Source organism: Physeter macrocephalus, unplaced genomic scaffold (genome assembly GCF_002837175.3).
Source record: "Physeter macrocephalus isolate SW-GA unplaced genomic scaffold, ASM283717v5 random_246, whole genome shotgun sequence".
In the NCBI taxonomy this organism is placed as follows: domain Eukaryota; kingdom Metazoa; phylum Chordata; class Mammalia; order Artiodactyla; family Physeteridae; genus Physeter; species Physeter macrocephalus.
The window spans coordinates 21,281-33,657 of record NW_021145532.1 but is presented as its reverse complement, the minus strand read 5'-3'; the positions used below and the strand labels follow the sequence as shown (position 1 = coordinate 33,657).

The 12,377-nt window shown below is 49.6% G+C and overlaps 1 long non-coding RNA gene across 3 annotated transcripts; it reads right to left on the bottom strand.

Moving 5' to 3' along the window:
• Positions 1-301: 301 nt before the first annotated feature.
• On the bottom strand, positions 302-12,314 carry LOC114484976 (uncharacterized). 3 transcript variants are annotated; one of them, XR_008616623.1, is made up of 5 exons: positions 12,114-12,308; positions 11,543-11,614; positions 4,167-4,421; positions 2,281-2,390; positions 302-998 (listed from the first exon to the last, which is right to left on the bottom strand). It is a non-coding gene; the product is annotated as an uncharacterized lncRNA (long non-coding RNA). The 3 variants fall into 3 exon arrangements; XR_003678397.2 differs by lacking the exon at positions 2,281-2,390 and having other exon boundaries at positions 304-998; XR_003678396.2 differs by lacking the exons at positions 2,281-2,390; positions 4,167-4,421 and having other exon boundaries at positions 771-998; positions 12,114-12,314.
• Between the last annotated feature and the right edge of the window lie 63 nt (positions 12,315-12,377).

Genomic DNA, 12,377 nt, shown 5'->3' with positions numbered 1-12,377 from the left:
TGGGTATTCTAGGTCCCCTGAATTTCTATGTGAATTTTAGGATCAGTTTCTGCAAAGACAGCTGAGGTTTTGATAGAGAATGCACTGAATCTATATTTGGGGTGTATTACCATCTTAACAATATTGTCTTCCTATTCATGAATATGGGCTGTCTTGATTTATTTATCAGTTTCTTTTTGACAGTTGCCAAGTATTCCACACTATAGGTGTTACGTGTTTACTTAACCAGTCTCTTTTTTTTTTTTGGCCACGCTGTGCAGCTTGTGGGATCTTAGTTTCCCTACCAGCGATCAAACCCGTGCCCCCTGCAATGGAAGCTCAGAGTCCTAACCACTGGACCACCAGGGAATTCCCTTAACCAGTCTCATTTAATGGACTTTTATGTGTTTCCAATTTTTGCAGTTACAAATAATTAGGCAACGAATATTTCTGAACATGTCTCTGAGTGCACATATGGGGGATAAATTCCTGAAAGTAACATTGCTGGTATGTTGAAATGTTAATACCAAATTGCCTTAACATTTTTCCAATTTACACTCCCAGGCTCAGTATTTGGGGGAACTTATTGCCCATATACTCACTAACATTGGATATGCCAGTTCAAAAAATTTTTGCCATTCTAATGACGGAAGATATTTCATGGTTGTTTTATCTGCATTTCCTTGATCTCTAGGGAAGCTGAGCATTTTTGTGTATGTTTATTCTGCATATGTATTTCTTCTGTGAAATGCCTGTTCTTATCTGTATTAGTCAGGGTTCTCCAAAGAAACAGAACCAGTTTATGTGTATATAGAAAAAGATTTATTAAAAAGAATTGGCTCACATGGCTATGGAAGCTGTAAGTCCAAAATCTGCAGTGTGAGCCAGCAGGCTGGAGATTCAGGAGAGCCGATGGTGCAGATGAAAGTCCAAAGACAGTTGCTAGAGAATTTCCTCTTGCCTGGAGAGGCCAGTCTTTTAGTTCAATTCAGGCCTTCAGCTGATTGGATGAGGCCCACCTGCATTATGGAGGGCAATTTGCTTTAGCCAAAATTCAGTGATTTAGATGTTAATCTCATCCAAAAGCACCTGCCAAGTTGACACATAAAACTAATCATCACACAACAAACTCACAGATATAGAGAACAAACTAGTGGTTATGAGTGGAGAGAGGAATGGGGGAGGGGCAATATAGGGGATTAAGAGGTACAGACTATTATATATAAAATAAGCTACAAGAATATATTGTAAACACAGGAAATATAGCCAATATTTTATAATAACTATAAGTGAAGTATAACCTTTAAAAACTGTTAATCACTACATTGTACACCTGTAACTTACATGATATTGTATAGTTGATATAGTACATCAACTATAGTTCAGTAATTAAAAAAACGAACCATCACATTATCCCTTGTTCATTTTTCTCCCGTGTTTCTTTTTCTTGTTGAACTGTGGGAGCTCTTTATATAGTCTGGATGTTATAGACGTTGCAGATATTTCCTCCCAAGTTGTCATTTGTCTTTTATCTTTGTTTATGGTATCTTTTGTGGTCAGAAGTCGTGTTGTTATGTCATCTGAAATCTAGCAATCGATCTTTTCCTTTGTGGCTTCTGCCTTCCCGCAGCCCACACTTGTTTAAGAAGTTAGAAATATGTTCTTCCTGGTCTGTGACAATTCCTGCTGTGGTCCCACCTCGGATGCCAGCACTACCCTGGATTGAGGCACCACAGTGATAGGAGATTCCACTGAGAGGGCTGACACGAAGAGAACCCCGGATGTGACTCTGGCTAAGAGGTTCCTCCAGGTCAGCGTTGGACAGCTTCCCTCTCTCTCCCTCTTTCTGCTTCTTTCAGCCTCTCCCCAGTTCTTCCCATCACCCCTTCAGGGTTTTCTTCATTCAGACTTCCATTTCTGCTCTCATAGAAGAGTTACAGCTGCCCCAGGGCCAGAGGCCTTTCCCCCCAAGATCTTTTTTTTTTTTTTTTTTTTTTGGTATGCGGGCCTCTCACTGTTGTGGCCTCTCCCGTTGCGGAGCAAGGCTCCGGACGCGCAGGCCCAGCGGCCATGGCTCATGGGCCCAGCCGCTCCGCGGCACGTGGGATCCTCCCGGACCGGGGCACGAACCCATGTCCCCTGCATCAGCAGGCAGACTCTCAACCACTGCGCCACCAGGGAAGTCCCCAAGATCTTGAACTGCCCGATAAAACATCGGATGCCCAGTTAAATTTGAATTTCAAATAAAGACAAATTTTTTAAGCATAATTATGTCCCATGCAATATTTGACACATACTTACACTTAAAAATTAATCCCTGGGAGTTCCCTGGTGACCTAGTGGTTAGGATCCGGGCTTTCACTGCCGGGGCCTGGGTTCAATCCCTGGTTGGGGAACTGAGATCCCTCAAGCTGTGCAGTGTGGCCAAAAAGAAAAAAAAAATTATTCCTTGTGTATCTGAAATTCAAATTTAACTGGGCATCTTATATTTTTATTTCCTAAATCTGGCAGCCCTGAACACTAAGGTTGGAGTGAGGGCACAGAAACAGCCCCTGCCTCATATACACCTACTCCTTCCTTCCCCATCCTGCCTGAGTCACCTTAGGGTGAGTAATTGTTGCCCCAGTTGCTCAGGCGCCTGCCCTCCTCATCGGGCACCTGACTGGTGTCTGTGGGGCTCTGCTGGGCCCTCCAGCCTGCCTGGGTAGGTGTGGGGGAGGGGAGGCAGGAGCAGGCCAGTGCCCAGGCCAGAGGCTGTGGCGGGATATTTGGCAACAGAGGCACCAGACCTGGATTCCTGACCTAGCATAGGCCGTGAACTTGCCCGGTGCCAGTGGGCAGGCCACTTCCCTTGTTGTTTTTTAATCAATTACTATTTTTAACAAAGTATACCATGCAAATAAATTTTAGTCAGGTTATAACACAAAGCAGCACTCTTTTTTTTGGCTGTGCTGCATGGCATGCGGGATCTTAGTTCCCTGGCCAGGGATGGAATCCGTGCCCCCTGCAGCGGAAGCTCGGAGTCCTAAGCACTGGACCGCCAGGGAAGTCCCAACACAAAGCAGCACTCTTATCCTCTCTCTTTTCCTACACCAGGCTTCCACTTTCAAACACTTTAACTGTTTCTTCTGTGACTTTCCCTTGTGTGCTTGTATGTGAATTCTTAATTCGCCTTTGGCCTCAGTGTGTTCATCTGGGCAGTGGGTGATCACTGCCCTGCTCTCTGTCCGCTGGGAGATTCAGAGTCTACACTGAGCTGTGGCGACTCCACCTGGCCCTGGGTGCAGGTAGACTGATGCTGGACGGTATCTTTAAATCCAACTGTGGGGTGCAGGATGCAGGGTAGGGGTTCAGCGGGAGGGAAGAGAGGGGAGAAGGGGGAAGGCAGGTAGGGGAAGTGGATTACTTGGCTTTGCCCTGTAATGGAGGGAGCTTCAGGGATCGTGATGTGCAGGTCTGAGAGCGCCTCATCTCAATGAACCCCCTTTCTCTGCAACGAGGAACCTAGCGCTCAGCGAGGAAACTCCTCTCCGGTCCCCTGGTCCCCTTCCCTCTTGCAAGCTGTGTGACTTGACTTAACCTCTCTGCCTCAGCGTCCTGGTCTTTACGTTGAGGACAACGACAATGAGGCGCTTCCCTCGGGAATGAGATAATGCCTGCAGAGGCCTCAGCTCAGGGCCCAAGCCAAGTATGTGCTCAGTTAACGAAGCTGCCACCGTTGGTTGTGGTGATTCCTCCCCTGGGGCCCTCCCCAGCTCCCCCTCACACATACCTTAGCCTGGGAGACTGCCCACCCACCCCTCAGCCCACCTCACCCTCTCCTCTCGAGCCGTGGCCCATGTATCTCTCTTCCCAGAAATCCACCTGGACCCCCCACGTGGCTGCACCCCATGGCATCCTTCTGGCCCAGGGTCCAGAACTCTGTCCAGGAGGGTCTATTTGCACGTGGTCCATTTCAGACTCCTGAGAAGGGCACCCCATCAGACTGAAACCATCAGGATCCCTCTGCCAGACCAGAGCAGAGGGGGCAGAGGAAGACTCAACCCCTCCGGGATGGGGTCGGGGCAGGGAGACAGAGGGTAGGATGAGCTGGGTTGAATTCTCTTCTCCCATCCAGATGTGGAGTCAGCATCTGCCTTCTATGGGAGAGGAAGGCACATTCCCAGGTCAAACTTTCAGTTTCTTACGTTCCGAGAGCAGTGGGGTGATCCAGAGAAGAACTTCCTGGTGGAGGCAAGGACTGACCCCAGCGAGTCTCCAGGAAGCCCGATTGGCCTCTGGGACAGGCAGGTGGCAGGTGCTGGAGGACAGGAGCCAGCTCTTTCCTGGAAACCTGGGCAGTGGGCTGGCATCTGAGCAGTGGGAACTCGTCTTTGCCTGTTGATCTCAAATTCCAGGTTGGCCTCTTCCCAGCTGGGTGTTTTTTACCTAAATGCCCTCATCTGTGAAATAGAGTAACTGTATTATAATTACCTGCCAGGGTTTCAGGAGGATGGAATGTGCTTGCACACGTATGTAAAGTACCAAGATCAGGGGACTTCCCTGGCGGACCAGTAGTTAAGACTCCACACTTCCAATGAAGGGGGCGCAGGTTCGATCCCTGGTAGGGGAGCTAAGATTCCACACGCCCCACACGGCCAAGAAAAAAAGAAGTACCAAGCTCATAGTCGATCCTCATAAGCTGTCACCTCCTTCTCCACTACTCCTACGATCAAGAGAATTTTGACAACTAAACTACATTTATTCAGGACTAAAATTCATTTTCCTATTAAAATTTACAAAATCAATGATGTAAAATCTGACGCCACTCAAATGAAAAAGAAAACATCCAGCCAAACCCAAGACGGGGGCTCAGATCCTCCAAACCCTTCTGAAGCTCCTTCAGGGTGCTGGCCCTGCACCACATCGAAGGACACCCCGTCCCTCCCCCGGAAGACGTGGGAGGGGCTGGGCCCCAATGGTGGTCTGGCCAGTGTCATACCTCCCTGTGGGTACAGGGAGAAACTTTCCGCATCCTGTGCCTTTTTCTGAACTTGAGAATGCCCTGGGGGCAGCTGTGCCCCCCAGTGGTTGCTGCATTGCCTGTGGACTCCAGGAGTTGGAGCCTAGCCGTTGTCAAGGGCAGCAAGTGGACAGGTTGGGTCACGGAAATGGAAGGACAGCTTGGGCTGTGGGCACTGTTGACTCGTTGACTGTTAGGGCTGGAATGTTAGTAAACTTGGGGGCAGGGCGGGGGGTGGAAAGGAGAAGAATCAGGACCATGTTTTGCCGGCCTCCTCTGTTCCACATCACTGAGTCCTTCTAACGACACTGCAGAGTGTTAGCTCCACCTCGCAGATGTATGAGACACTAAGGGTCTTGTCCAGGGTCATCCGGCTACTAAGCGGTGGTGTCAGTATCTGAGTCCAAGTTGATCAGACCTCGGAGCTTTTGCCCTCATCGCCAGGCTCCACTGGATGCTGACGCCAGCTCAGCCTGTCCTCCCTCCCAGCCCTTCCAGCCCACCTGAGCTCTCCTGTCCCCTCTCCAGGCAGGCCCCCTAGGGGTCAGGAGACACCCGCTTCAAATCACTTGGACAGGTCACTTAACTCCTCTGAGATTGTTTCCTCATCTGTAAAATGGGTCCACGATGACCCCCACATGCCCTCTTACACAGTCATGAGAGGTTCACATGGGATGATGGATGTAAAGAGATCTTGTAAAGTGGCACATAAAATGGGAGGAATTCTTTTTAGGACATCAAAGAGGTTCCTCTTGTTAATCTGATGATCTGTCTCTGAAGCACGGGGCCAGGGCTTAGGTGAGGAAACTGCCTTCCCCAGAAAATTCAGAGAGGTCAGGTCAGAGTCATCTCCAGGAGCCCAAGGAGGAACAGAGAGAGGAGGCAGCTACATGTAGGGCGGGACAGGAGGAGGGAACTTCCCCCCCTTCAAGCCGGGGCACGCTGTCCGGGTCACAAACCTCCTTCACACGCCTCGTCTGTCATCTTAAACCTCTCAGCAGTCCCGGAAGGGAAGTAGGGCCAAGAATATTATTTTTTCCATTTCAAAAATGATGAAAACAAGGCCCGGAAAAGAGACAAATTCCCCCAACAAGTTAGCAAAGAAATCTGTACTCAAATGGACATCAGGGGACTTTAATTCAATTTCTTACGTTAGGATGGTTGCTGGTATACTTGATTTCTATGTTTTTAAAAAGTAGGTCTGGCTAATGTTTATTGAGACTCACATTGTGCCAGGTTCTGTACTAAGCTCTCCTTTAATCTTTAACACAGGCTTGCGAGGTAGGTACAGTTATCATCCCCATCTTACAATGAAAGAAGGAAGACTCAGAGGTTAAGCAACTTTCCTGGGGTTGTGTAGTTGGAAAGGGGTGAAGCCAGAAATTGAATACAGGTCTGGTCCAGAGCCTGTGTTCGTAACCATCATAGTTGTTCTTTTCAATGCAAGTTTTGCTTCCAGTGTGAGTGCCCAGCTCTCATCTGAGCACTTTCCTTCATCCCAGCCTGCTCGGCCCTCCCTTGGCCTTCACTATGGGTTAATCTCCATCAATGTTTCCTGACCCCCCACTTCTCCCTTGTTCTAGGCCGTCTTAGGCCCTCTCCATCACGTGACCTGTTTTAGTGCCTTCACAGATGTCCTTCCTGTCTGCAATTGTCTTGTTTATTTACTTGTTTGTGTGTGTCTCCTGCACTAAAAAGTGTGTGCAGGGACCCAGTGTGGCTTGTTCCCTGCTGTATCCCAGTACCTACGACGGTATTTGGCATACAACACTCAAACATTTTTAAAAAGAGAAAAAGGGAAACACTCAGTAAATCAAAAAGAGAGAGAGAGAGGGAGACGAACACAGGTGAGGCCTTTGGTCCAGGCCCAGCTAGGATGGCTCCTCCTCAGTTTGGGTCACTGAGACACGGGATCAGCCCTGGCATGGCCATGCTTTTCTGGAGGCTGACATGCTCCAGGCAGCCTCGGGCACACTGCAAAGCAGAACCTGCAGCCCCAGAAGGCAATGACACTACATGGGACCCCTGGTGCTCGGTGAGCTCATGAGGTTCTCAACAGAATCAGATCCAAAGTCTTCTTTTGGTAATATAGTTTGTAACTCTCCTTCAATAAATTTTCAGAAGTGAAATTCACAGAGAGTGTAATTTCCTATGCACGTTTTAAAAAATCTGTATTAAATTCAAACTGTAATAGAGAGGAAAAATAAAAGAAAGTAATTTGGAATGAAATCATATGTACTTCTGTGTGTGAAAGCTCAGGCTTGACTCCACGAGAGAACAGAAGCTTGCAGATGCCCGTGAGTCACTGGCGATGGAGAACCGGAAATGGAGGCTCTGGGCTGGAGTATTTTGTTAGTAACTCAGCTCACACCAGTCAGGTGGCCAACAGGATGAGATGTTCTGAATGGTGAATGATCCTTGGTAAAGTTCTAACGGAGACAAAGCCACATCTTCCTGAAGCCTGCATGGTAGTTTTATGCCTGGGAAATTCTATAGATCATCAATGTAAAACCATTTTTAAAGATATGGGTGAAACAGAGCTGGCTTCGAGGTCGGATAATAATGAACAGATTTCTCGAATCCACAGATGTGGAACCCGCGGATACAGAGGGCCGACTGTATTCACCGTAGTAGGCCATTTTATATAAGGGACTTGAGCATCCCCGGATTTTGGTATCTGCAGGGGCTCCTGGAACCGATCCCCCATGAATATCGAGGGACGACTGTATGTGGTTGTCCAGAAAGACAGAGGAAAGCCGCGAGGTGTACGGGGATAAATCCCTGTTAATGTCAGACTGTTCTACACTTTATAGTACATTGAGCATCCCTGCCCTGACCTCGATCAAATGCCAGGGGCTCTGATCTTGTGACGATCACAAATGGCCTCATAAATTCCCCAAATTTCCCCTAGGGGGCGGTAGAGCTCAGATCGAGAACAACTGCCCGGCATATTCCCCATCGCCCCGCTGTTTAATTTAACACTTATCTTTGAGGTTGTTTTACACTCAGAGGTGGAGGTCAGCATCCCTTTCCAGGTGGGATATATGTTATATGGGGATATTGTCAGGCAGTCCCTTTGCATGGCATTCTGCTGTTACAAACAGGGCTACGGTAAGGGCGAGTCATTTCGCACCTGAGCAAGCCAATCAGGGAGGAATGCTTACAAGTGGCCTGGCTGAGTCACAGGGTTGGGCATTTGGAATTTTGATAGCTATGGCCCAAAACTGCCTTCCTCGGGGGTAGATTAATCCACACTCCCCAGCAGAGTAGAGAGTTCCAGGCATCTGGCTGGGGGTTGTGGGGGAGGGGGGGTGGTGGCAGTTCTGCAGTCTTAGCCAGGACCCTTCACCTCTGGAGGCCACCTCCTCAGACCACACCCAGGGTGCTCCCAATGAAGACTTGGGTGTCCAGAAACTTCCCAGCTCATCTTCTCAAGCCAGGGAGGGGCTGGGGGGAGACAAGAGAGGCCTTTCCCTGAGTGGGCTGATTCTAGCTATTACATTTATTTCTTTTTTTTAACCTTCAAAAAAAAAAAATACAGGGACCTCCCTGGTGGTCCAGTGGGTAAGACTCCGTGCTCCCAACGCAGGGAGCCCAGGTTCGATCCTTGGTCGGGGAACTAGATCCCGCATGCAGGCGTGCCTGCCGCAACTAAGACCGGGTGCAGGCTAAATAAATAAATACTTAAAAAAAAAAAAAGATAGCTTTGTTGTTGTGTTTTTTGTTTTTGTTTTGTTTTCTCCTGCACGGCTTGCGGGATCTTGGTTCCCCGACCAGGGATTGAATCCAGGCCACCAAAGTGAAAGCCCCGATTCCTAACCACTGGACCACCAGGGAATCCCCAGCTTTGCTGCTTTCTGATTCTATACATAATATATATTTCAGAGGGAGAAATCCCTTTCCCCACCAACTTTTTATTTTAAAACCTTTTAAAACTTCAGAAGAATTGCAAGAATGGTACAACGAGCACCATATACCCTTCACTTTGATCTACAGTTGTTCACATTTTGCTACATTGGCTTTATCTCTTTATTTTTGCTGAACCATTTGAGACAGTTGCAGACATTTGCCACTAAACACTCAGTGTGCATTTCCTAAGAACAAGGACATTCTCCTACAAAATCACTGTATGGTTATCACACTCAAGAAATTTAATGTTGATAAAGTAATATCAACTATGCAGGCTTTATTCAGTTTTCTCCAGTTGTCACAATAAAGTCCTCTATAACTTCTCCACCCCTCCCCGCCCCCAGGGCCCAATCAAAGATCTGACTTGGCATTTAACTTGAGGCCTAGAGTTTGGATTTCTCTTCTCAGGTTCAGTGGTCCTGAAGCCTGGGGCCTTGCCTCCAGGAAGGCACCTCTAGGTGGGAACGGTTCAGGCCCTGAACTCAGAGGTGCTGGTAGAGTCCACGGGAGGGACCTGAGCCCTACTTCAGCCCCATAAATGTCTTCCTAGGCCCTGGGGGTGCAAGCTGGGGCTTGCCCTGGAAGAATTCAGCCTTACAATAAACTATCTTCTGTTTACCTCGCTTGCCACGCAAGGACTTGTCCATCAGTCCCTGAGATAATCCCTGGGGCTGGTACTATTTTCTCCCCTTTTACAGTTGAAAGGAGTTTCTGTTTTTCCATCTGACAAGGAGGCTGGTGATGGCCACATGCTGCCTCTAGTAGGACCACTGGGTGTGTGGTCAGCGTGAACCGCAGCTGAGACAGCCGGGACAGTGGCCGCCTCCTCCTCAGGCCTCTAGGCTTGCTTCTCAGGTCAGGCCAGTCTAGCCAGAGCCCCACAGGTTCATGGGCATCTCAAGGCTCTGGATCCACCCTGCAGTCGCTATGATCGTCCTTGGACGACACCTCCACCAGCTCCAGTGGTGGATAACTTCTCCCTTCTGCCCAGACTGTTGCCAGCATGCTGGCCTTTGGTTATACCAAGGTTTTCTCAGCCTCCAAGCATTTACATGTAGGGGATGGCAGGGAGTGAGATCTACTCAGCTCTGGGTGGGACTACAGAACTTTGTCGACTCAGCTTTTCACAGACATGACTTTAGCTAAGAGTCTGTAAATTAGCAGGATGGGTAACTCATCCTTATTTTCAGTTGAGGAAACTGAGGTGTAGTGACAAATCTCAAAGGCATCCTATTGCAAGAAGAAAACCAGAAATGGAGTGCAAGCCTCTCATTCTACTGTGAAGGAAACTGAGGCTCAGAGGTCACCATGTTTGATTCCTGGCTGTGCTACTTTGCTCTGGGGAAGAAGGCGTGTAAGGAGTTATCACTATCTGTGCCTGCATTTAGAGGCAGAGGTGGGACCAGAATCCTGGCTGCTCTAAAGACCCTTTCCAGAACTTTCTGTGCCACAGGTCCTGGAGTGGGGCGGGGGGCAATCAATAATAATAGTAATAGTCACCGACTGCTTGCCAAGTGCCAGACAGGGCTCTAAGCACTTTAGAGCTATTAAATCATTACATCCTCAAATTCCCATGAGGCAGGGGTATTTTGATCCCTATCAGCTCATTTATAAATGGGTGAAACGAAGGCTTAAAGGACTCTAGATACTTGCTAGAGGTCCCACAGCTGCTGCAGCAGGCAGCCCAGATTGGAACCAGGTCCTACCCTCCCAGTGCTCTGATCTGGAAGCAGGTAAGTGGTGCAGCCCCACCACGCTGTATCTTAGAGATCTTGGGGCCTGAGGCCTGAGTAAACATTTGCAGGGAGCAGAGAGCCCTGGTTGAGAATGGGATGGGATGGGAGATCCTCTGGACTCGGGTAGGAGGGGGTTTGAATTCTAGTTCTTTCATTTGTGTGATCTTGGTGCAACTTGACCTCTGGGGTCTGCATTTTCTCATGTGAAAAATGGGAGAGTGCGTAGGAGAAGTCCGTATTCTACTCCACACCAGGAGTCATTACACACAAGGACCTCAGTTTCCTCCTCTGTAAAATGGGGGGGAGTTATCTCTTGGCTGATGGCTGTGAAACTGTGTAAGTCATAACTTTGAGGGAGTAAAGGACCCTAATAGGGGCTGGGTTCTCGCCCTGTCAGTTTATAAAATTATTTTGTGTCATTTCAGAATTCAGTCGGTATGGGAAGGGCATGTAAAGGGCGCCTTCTCTCAGAGCCCTTTAGATCAGCGGCACTTCACGGGTCACTCCCCACCCCCCCCCCCATTTCGGGCTTCCTAGCGGTGAAGAGCCGCAAAGTCTTTTCTCAGGGAAAGCATACGGTTGGCCCCTTGGAACCCACGTGCTAACCCGGCGTGCACCGGCTGGCTGGGCGACTCCAGGCCCGGACGCGACCATTCTGGGGGTGAGGGGAGGAAGAGCTGGTGACGTCAAAGTCACGGCCTACCCTTCTTAAAGGCGCAGGCTCGCGCCGGTGTTCGTTTTTCTCTTAGGACACTCTCGCCACACGAAAGTTTTAAAAGCGGGGCAGCTGATGGGGTCTTGGGTGCGGGGCTGGCCCGGGACAGAAATGTGGCTCCTGAGAAGCGGGATCAGAGACGTGCAGGATTAACGCCCACCTGTCACCGGGGAGGCCATGTGGTGCGGGGGAGGTACTTACCCAGTTCTTAACTTTAAGCCTCAGTTTCGTCTTCTGTAAAACGGGGTTAATAATGATCTACTTCTAGAAGTTCTGAGACGTAGAAGAAATAGGTTTCGTGAGAGCAACCAACACAGAAATGTCGGTCCCATTCTCCCCTACTCAATCCTATTCCTGTGCGGAGGAATCCGAGACCCAGAGCGGTGCTGTAACTTGCCCAGGGTCACAGGGAGGTGGGACGAAGCCCAGGTTAAACCCGGTTGAACCCACGTCTCCCGGCTCCAGGGCCAGCCTTTCCTCTCTGTCCAGCCTGCCTGGCCTGGGTTACTTACTCGTCAACTTCACTACCCACACCTGCAGGGTACCCCTCAGTTTTGTAAGTGGTTTTGCAGTTGCAGTCTCGATGGATTGACTGTTAAATAGGAACGACCCTGTTTGATATGGTCGCCGTGAAGTTGTAAAACCTCAGCAAAGAGCCCGATGGGTTAATGTTTGCCAGCACTATTTCATCGCCCACCGTGGCCTTGGAAGAACTGATTCAAACCCCCCGCCGCCAAACAAATGAGGAAAATGGGGAGAGTGCTTTACCCACTTTCGTCTAGAAAGTTTGCGGGAGCAGCGCTCGGCCGGGATGCTGGTGGGGTGGTGTTGGCGACAATACGCTGTCAAGTACGGTGCTGCCGCCAGGTCAAGCGCGGCGTGGAGACTCGCGACCTTGGCGCGCGGGCCCGGCGGGGCACCCGCGGCGCGGGGCCGGGTTAGCGCGGGACCCGGTTAGCGCGGGACCCGGAAGAGGCCGCGAGTGGGCGGGCCGGCCTCACTCCGGGCAGGCGGCGGGTCGGCCCGTAGCGGGGCG